The sequence below is a fragment of the Physella acuta genome, unplaced genomic scaffold (genome assembly GCF_028476545.2).
Source record: "Physella acuta isolate Inbredline_101_S28 unplaced genomic scaffold, ASM2847654v3 ptg000933l, whole genome shotgun sequence".
Classification (NCBI taxonomy): Eukaryota; Metazoa; Mollusca; class Gastropoda; family Physidae; genus Physella; species Physella acuta.
Window position 1 is genome coordinate 419303 of NW_026732450.1, and position 8675 is coordinate 427977.

The 8675-nt window shown below is 38.4% G+C and overlaps 1 protein-coding gene across 1 annotated transcript in view; it reads right to left on the bottom strand.

The window, feature by feature from the left end:
- LOC131953605 (tripartite motif-containing protein 2) overlaps positions 1-7197 on the bottom strand; it is an 83575-nt gene extending 76378 nt beyond the window's left edge. Inside the window, exon 1 of the mRNA XM_059316851.1 lies at positions 7073-7197. The gene's annotated coding sequence lies outside the window, so the exon portion shown is untranslated. The remainder of the gene's footprint in view (positions 1-7072) is intronic.
- Between the last annotated feature and the right edge of the window lie 1478 nt (positions 7198-8675).

The following is an 8675-nucleotide window of genomic DNA, read 5'->3' on the forward strand; positions in this document are numbered from 1 at the left end:
CTAGAAACTGGAGCTATAAACCACGTCTAGAAACTGGAGCTATAAACCACGTCTAGAAACTGGAGCTATAAACCACATCTAGAAACTGGAGCTATAAACCACGTCTAGAAACTGGAGCTATAAACCACATCTAGAAACTGGAGCTATAAACCACGTCTAGAAACTGGAGCTATAAACCACATCTAGAAACTGGAGCTATAAACCACATCTAGAAACTAGAGCTATAAACCAAGTCTAGAAACTGGAGCTATAAACCAAGTCTAGAACTGGAGCTATAAACCACGTCTAGAAACTGGAGCTATAAACCAAATCTAGAAACTGGAGCTATAAACCACGTCTAGAAACTGGAGCTATAAACCAAGTCTAGAAACTGGAGCTATAAACCAAGACTAGAAACTGGAGCTATAAACCACGTTTAGAAACTGGAGCTATAAACCAAGTCTAGAAATTGAGGTATAAACCACGTCTAGAAACTGGAGGTATAAACCACGTCTAGAAACTGGAGCTATAAACCACGTCTAGAGACTGGAGCTATACATAAACCACGTCTAAAACTGGAGCTATAAATCAAGTCTAGAAACTGGAGCTATAAACCAAGTCTAGAAACTGGAGCTATAAACCACGTCTAGAAACTGGAGCTATAAACCAAGACTAGAAACTGGAGCTATAAACCAAGACTAGAAACTGGAGCTATAAACCACGTCTAGAAACTGGAGCTATAAACCACGTCTAGAAACTGGAGCTATAAATCAAGTCTAGAAACTGGAGCTATAAACCACGTCTAGAAACTGGAGCTATAAACCACGTCTAGAAACTAGAGCTATAAACCACGTCTAGAAACTGGAGCTATAAACCACGTCTAGAAACTGGAGCTATAAACCAAGTCTAGAAACTGGAGCTATAAACCACGTCTAGAAACTGGAGCTATAAACCAAGACTAGAAACTGGAGCTATAAACCAAGACTAGAAACTGGAGCTATAAACCACGTCTAGAAACTGGAGCTATAAACTACATCTAGAAACTGGAGCTATAAACCACGTCTAGAAACTGAAGCTATAAACCACGTCTAGAACTGGAGCTATAAATCACGTCTAGAAACTAGAGCTATAAACTACCCTAAAGTCTATATAAATTATAAACTACTGCTCAGCTAGCCCAAGCACTCGATTGAGCCCATGGGTTCATCCAGGGGAGCTAACTGCCATTCACTTACATCGATTACTCCCCTCAGGACAGAATCATTTGGTACTTTGTCCTTCAAACAGAATCCGGTGCACCACGAATGTGGCCGTTTTAAATATACACGAATATCAATATATAAATTGGCAGTTACGTGCTTCGACAGTGTCATACCTAAACCATTGTATTAATTAGCTGGGTACTTCACCAAACTCCTGACAATCATACAAGTAGAAATGAAAATCTTGTATACTAAACTGTATTGCTGAAAATATACACAGTCGGAAAAATGCGAACCATTCGCACAATATAGGCAACACCATTATATCTGATAAACATGATTACAACAGAAGTCTAACGTAATACCCACACTTCAAAGTCTGTCCAATATTACACAACCATCCGCTGCCCATCGTCCGATACATTAACTGCTGGACAGTTTACAGTGACCAATATGGACAGTATATAAGTTTTTTCCTGGTATCAACCTAGAGTCCTATCTGGCTTACATTAACGCCATCACAAATTGCGTCCAGTGTAGGATATACAAGACGGCAACACCTCAAACAGTTGTACAATAACGAAGATGCTGTATGCTAACATAGACCTAGGTGCGTAATGTCGTTTGTTAAGATTGGCTATTGTTTTCAAAGTACTACTTGTTTATTTATTATTATAGGAGTGACTTGCAATATTTTGGTACAACCACCATGTGGGCGTCTTGGTGTAATGCCATCATTGGTGTAATATTATCATTGGTGTAATGCCATCATTCATGTAATACCATCATTGGTGTAATATCATCATTGATGTTATAACATCGTTGGTGTAATAGTATTGTGTCTAGAAAGTGCTCAGGTATTGTGTTATGTGATTGTGTCTATGAAGAAATCAGGTATTGTGTAATGGGATTGTGTCTATGAAGTTATCATGTAATGTGTAATGGGATTGTGTCTATGAAGTTATCATGTAATGTGTAATGGGTTGTGTCTATGAAGAAATCAGGTATTGTGTAATGGGATTGTGTCTATAAAGTTATCATGTAATGTGTAATGGGGTTGTGTCTATGAAGAAATCAGGTATAGTGTAATGGGATTGTGTCTATGAAGTTATCATGTAATGTGTAATGGGGTTGTGTCTATGAAGTTATCATGTAATGTGTAATGGGGTTGTGTCTATGAAGTAACCAGGTATTGTGTAATCGTATTGTGTCTATGAAGTTATCAGGTACTGTGTATTGAGGTTGTGTCTAGCAAGTGATCAGGTTATTCATGTAAATATGGTAGCCTCTAGCCCGAGACTCGCGCCGTGCTTAAAGTGGTGTTGGGTAAATGAGATAAAAAGCTACGGGCGGTGTGGGCTGTAAACAGACAACGCAACCAACAAAGTGAGTACTACTTGAGTCAATGAATATCTGCTTTACTTTCCCCGAGTAGGGCCAGGTACCCATCAGAGCTGGGTAGACTCGGGGACGACCTACGGATATGAAACGAACTCGACACGTCGGTATTGGTCATCGTGCGTTTTATCGCTGTCCTTGTGGGTATTGTTACGCCGATTCAAACCGCGGGCTTTTAAGTAAATGTAAAAAAATTATTTTTTGTAAATCTTACAAAACAAAATAAATTTCCAGACAGAACAACAGAAAAACAACATGAAATACGGGCTACAAAAACACATTAAGAGTAAAAAAAATTGTGTTCGCAACAAATGTATATCTTTATGGCCGGATGTCTAGCATCTAAGCATTTCACCTCTTTAAAAAAAAAAAAAAAAAAAGAAAAATTAATGAAAAACATCTAAAAATGTTTTGCCTGATGTCTGGTCTAGACCTGATCAAGATAGAATTCAGTTTTATAAAACAACAGAGCACGAGAAACATATTTTTTCTAGAAAAAACAACAACAACTTCAAACCCTTTAAAAACTATAAGCTCTGTTTATTTGGTCTAGACTCAGATTTTATATCTCTACAACTCAATTTTAAAACAAGGCAAAAAACTAAAGATTAAAAGAAACTACTGTATAGACTCGTGTAAATGTTCACTTCACAAGGCAGTAAACCATTCATTGTAGAGAAAACCTTTAGGTGTAGACCATTTCCTGGGAGATGTAAAGGAAGAGGTAAGCAGTTGGTTGTGGGTTAAACAAAATATTCACTAGAGCCAGGGGTCTCCAAACTTTTGAATCCGAGGGTCGCATTAACTATCAAATTTCAGTTCGGGGGGGGGGGGGGGGGGGGGAGTTTCTCCCAGGCATGTCTTTGGTTTTTTTGGCCAAAGTTCCTCAGCTATCACCAACAAACGATTTTTCCTTGGACAAAAAGATCTCCGCGGGCCGGATGAGAGGACTTCGCGGGCCGCAAATCCGGCCCGCTGGCCGTAGTTTGGAGACCCCTGCACTAGACGAAAGAGACATAGCTCTCAATGGCCGGGGTGATATCCTACTGCAGTTTTTTATGCGGGGGGGGGGGCGATTGGAGGGAAATAACCGGTGGGGGGGGGGGGTGTCCTGCTCATTGTTACTATTTAACGCTATCAACAGAAATTCTTTTTTTTTTCTATTTCTAGATCTAAAAAGTTTCAGCCAGTAACCTCAATTCAATATATAACCCCCTCCATAAAAATTGAGAAAAAACATAACTTCTACAGTAATAATGGTCGGGATACAACTTTCGATTTTATATTTGGCAGCCCTCCCCAGCTAGGTCTGTGATTAGTAGATTCCATCGAACCTGAGGAACCAAAAATATTGAGATCTAAACCAGCACACTTTGCTGTTCACCGTTTGAGATCCTCTGTGTACCCTTGAGAGCACACATGTACCAGATAGGGTAATATCATCGCACTACTCACTCGTGATAATTAGGTTAATGTGTGTTCTATATAGATTGATGAGAAACGTAAAGGCCACATCGATAAAACTAATCTTTTGTTGGGGGACGGGGGTGTAACAGAGATGGGGATAATTCAAATATAAATTTCTGATGGGGATAAATAAGGTAGTTTCTTCCCTTGTGGGCGGTTTTAACTTTAAGGCACACTATGTGGGTGATAGAGATAGACCACACAACCTAACGTTGTGCTATGTGGATATGGACACACTACACAGGGGTCCTACACCCAAAACACTGAGGCTCTACACACTCTACACAGGGGTCCTACACACTCTACACAGAGGTCCTACAACTCTACAGAGGTCCTACAACTCTACAGAGGTCCTACATACTCTATACAGAGGTACTATACACTCTACACAGAGGTCTTACACATACAACACAGTATTCCTACACACTCTACATAGTGGTCCTACAAAACACAACATAGATGTTTTACACACACTTAAAAACTATTCAATGTAGGGGAAGACACACTACAAACAGTAGTGTGTGGTGGTGAAATTGACTACACATAGGTCCTACATATCACACAGAGGTCCTATACACTCAACAAACTGTACTGTGTGATGGTGAGATTGACTCCACAAAGGTCCAACACACAAACTAGCCTCTGACTGAGCTGGTGAACTCCCCACCTGATTAAAATACCTGACACCTGTCAATGTTTGACCTGGCTTGACCTGGTACCTGGCCAGTGATGACCACTGTTTAATTTAATAGAAGGTAGCCTAGGCTGCTAACAGGTGGGTGAGCCTGATATGTTCAGCTGCCCAATAACATCAACAAAGTGTTGGCAGTTGAAAGATGAGTTGTACAGAAACATGCACTCCAAACAAGATGAGTCATTGTTTAAAATTGATTAACTGTCAAAAACATTTGATTTAATCAAACTGCCATTTTCTATAGCAAAATTTTTTTTATTCCCCTGATTTTAGATATAATCAGGGTTTCTTTTGGATATTTTGATAGGGGGAGGCTAGAAATTATAACACTGGTTAATAAAGTTTTTCTATTTTTCAGTTTGTTCAGGGAAATAGGGAAGATAGACAACACAAACTTTACAAACATTCCACAACAAGATATCATGCTGTCAAACAAAGAAGAACTTCATTAAGTTACTGGTTGCAGGACATGTTTATACTTTGATCCCCACTATGGAACTGAACTTAATGATGACAAAACAGTACTCTGGATGTTTAGACCGGTTCCAGGACAAAATATCTAGCAACAAAATATAGCGGGACAAAAGCTACGATGAACGAAATATCTCACAGCAGAATAACTATCTAGGGTAATTTTTTTTTAAAAGCAAGACAAACATAAAGCATCAAACAGTTTCTGTAGCATTATTGATTGCCTTTTAAATTGTAATAATAGTATGGTATAATAGACAAAAAATTTAAAAAGATAAACAATAGTACAGAAATTATATAATCCTAACTTGAATTTATATTTCTTAATTTACTACAAATAGAAAAAGAAAACTACCTAAGTAATAGTATGGCAAAACAAGGTGTCTTGAATAAGCAAATTTAGTGGATGCAATATCCTTAGGGAACTGGCAATAACATTGTACTGAAATTGCTACTATTATTTCCTAGCACTAACCTATTCTCAAGTAGCAATATTTGCCTCAACTCTTAAGCTATAGAACAGAACAATACTTCCCTCTAATGACTCACTTATTTCTAAAAGTTAGCAGCAGTTCTTAACAAATTAGGACCAATAAATAATATTATCTAATATATATTATTATACTGATTTCTAATAGTAATTAAGAGTATAAAGCACAGTTCAGTAGTATAAAAAGTAAAGTTTTCTTTGAACCTTACGGTCCATAGGGCAGGCCCTCTTTGTATGTAGGGACAGTGTGGTCAGTACTATGCCATGCTTGTGCTTTCCCTAACATGAGTCATGTACCCATCAGAGTTGGGTGGACTTCCAAGTAAGCAATCAAATGATCTACTGTTCAACCACGTCCACGCCATCCCTACAGTTCAGTTCTGGCTAGACTTAGAATCTAAAATCTACTCTACACAGTGCAGTGCCTTGTCGCAATAGTTGACTAGCTGAGTGGGTGTACGCCTAAAGTGTAAAATACTTACACACACATTCTGTTGTGCGCTGTACAGTGAGACAAGTACACACCAGTTAATACTAGATCTAGAATAATCTAACTAAATAAATAATTATGAAGACTACAGTCAATAGTTGATCTTAACTAGATCTATAAATCTAGAACAGATGGGGGTGGGGATAAATTATTTCATTAGGATTTTTGGACCTTATTATATTTTGAAGATTAAATTTGATATAGATCTCAATCTAGCTGGACTACTTTAAGTCGACTAGATCTGGGCTAAGATATCAGAATATCTACAACTAGATCCAGATCCAGTAGTAGATATCTACTAGATCTAGCATTCTAGAGTCTAGTTTCTAATCTAGATCTAGATTCTAGATCTAGAGTCTAGAACTAGAATATACATCTAGACTAGAGTCCAGAGACTCTTCTGATTTAATACTTTATTATACTTTAACTTTTGCTTAGGCCTGCCCTACACTCAAGTACACCCACACTCAGCACTGAGACTACACAGACACATTATAACAGACTCAAACTCTAACACTGACTAAATTGAAAATTGATTAAATTGTCACTAGAATCTAGATCTAGAAATCTAGATCTAGAATCTAGATTTTCTAGATCTAGATTCTAGTCTAGATTTCTAGATCAGTAGATCTAGATTCTAGATTCCAGATCTAGATCTAGATTATTCTAGATTCTAGATCTAAGATTCTAGATCTAGATCTAGATATAGAATTTAGATCTAGATAGATCTAAATCTAGATTCTAGATTCTAGATCTAGATCTAGATCTAGATCTAGATCTAAATACTAAATAATCAAAATCATAGATCTACTGACTGACAGAGACACTGATCAAAATCAGATAAATCATCAAATTGAACAACTTCTGAAATTGATACTAACTTGTTAAGTTATGCTGTAACTCAGTCCGTACAGTGGGCCTTAACTTGTGTTTGGCACATAAAAGTGGCACTTGGCGGTTATCACACAGTAGCCTAGTTGTCCTATTACACACAAACCACAAGAAATACGGCACACGACAGTGTAAAGAAAAAAACCAATACAAAAAAAAAATACAATGACAAATCGGAAGTAGAACAGAAAACAAGAGAAACTACTCTAGTAAATTCTTGTAACTCAACAAGTGGGTTGTTTACCTTTACAACTCTAATGTGCAGTAGTAGGCCGAGAACAAGGCAGTTAAATCTTTAAAAAAAATTGATAGTCTATAGTTGTTGTTTTTATTGGCGTCAATTTTGTTCTTTTTCATTAAGGATATAACCAAACAACTCGCCATAAATGACGTCACACTCATAGGGGGAGGGGGTTCATAATTTTGTGACAATGTGTGATAAGGGGGAGGGGGGTTTCAAATAGTGTAACGTCACACTTTTGCATTTTAAAAAAGCATTGTTAGAAACTAAACTTTAGCAGTTATTTTGCGTTTTAGAAAACTGTTTTAATAAATTTATGAAAATACTCTATGTTGACAGAGGTTAATCAATATTATAGAAAGAAATCAATGTTTAAAACTGTTAAACTGCAACTTTCAGGGGAGGGAGGTGTAGTATGCTGAGGTGTGACTTCATATTAGGGGGGGGGGTCTGGTTTTTGGTGACGATGTGTGACAGAGGGGAGGGAGGGGGGGGAGGGTAAAAATGCAAGAGAGTTTTTTTCTTTTTTAGCTATTGGGAAGGATGGGTCCAGTGGCGTAGCGAGGTCGGGTGTCACCCGGTGCGGCACTTAATGTTGTCACCCCCAGAGGCGTAGCGACCCTTCCCGGGGAAAAAATTTCAAATTTTCGATTTGCAACCCCCCTCAAACTTTTGATTTGCACCCCCTCCCCTCTCAAATTTTTCTCTATATATTTTGCTATTTTTTGCCTTGGTGTCACCCCCCCTAAATGGTGTCACCCGGTGCGGTCCGCACCCCCGCCCCCCCCCCCCCCTCCCCTCGCTACGCCTCTGGATGGGTCGTAATGATGTGATGATGTGTGACGAAGGGAAGTGGAGGTAAAAATGTTTTTTTGGCTTTTATTACATTGTTAAAAAATTGTTTTAGTCTCCAATGATAATGGCCTTCCACAGAAATACGCGTTGTGATAATGTTGACCGAGAATGTTGTTGTGTCTTTAATTCTGCACGTCACTGCACCACTGAGGCACCAATCACGAAAGGATGCTCCACGACATAAACACGATCATGTAGCGACGGGTACATTGTTATCGTATCTTTCATATCACAAGTTGGTAATCTTATTCAATAGAATCACGACATGTATTCATAGAAATTATAAAGAAAATGTAATAGATCTATATATTTCTATGAATAGAAATAGGAATTATTAGGGTTCTCTTTGAAACGAAGTTGTCATTTTATTTTAGCTGACTACAGTGTTTTCTTCCAGACTTTTTTCCCCGGGGGGGGGGGGGGGGGTCACTTGAAATTTTCGGGGGAGGTGGCGGTAGACTTTCTTCGGGGGGGGGGGGAGGGGCGGACACTGTAAA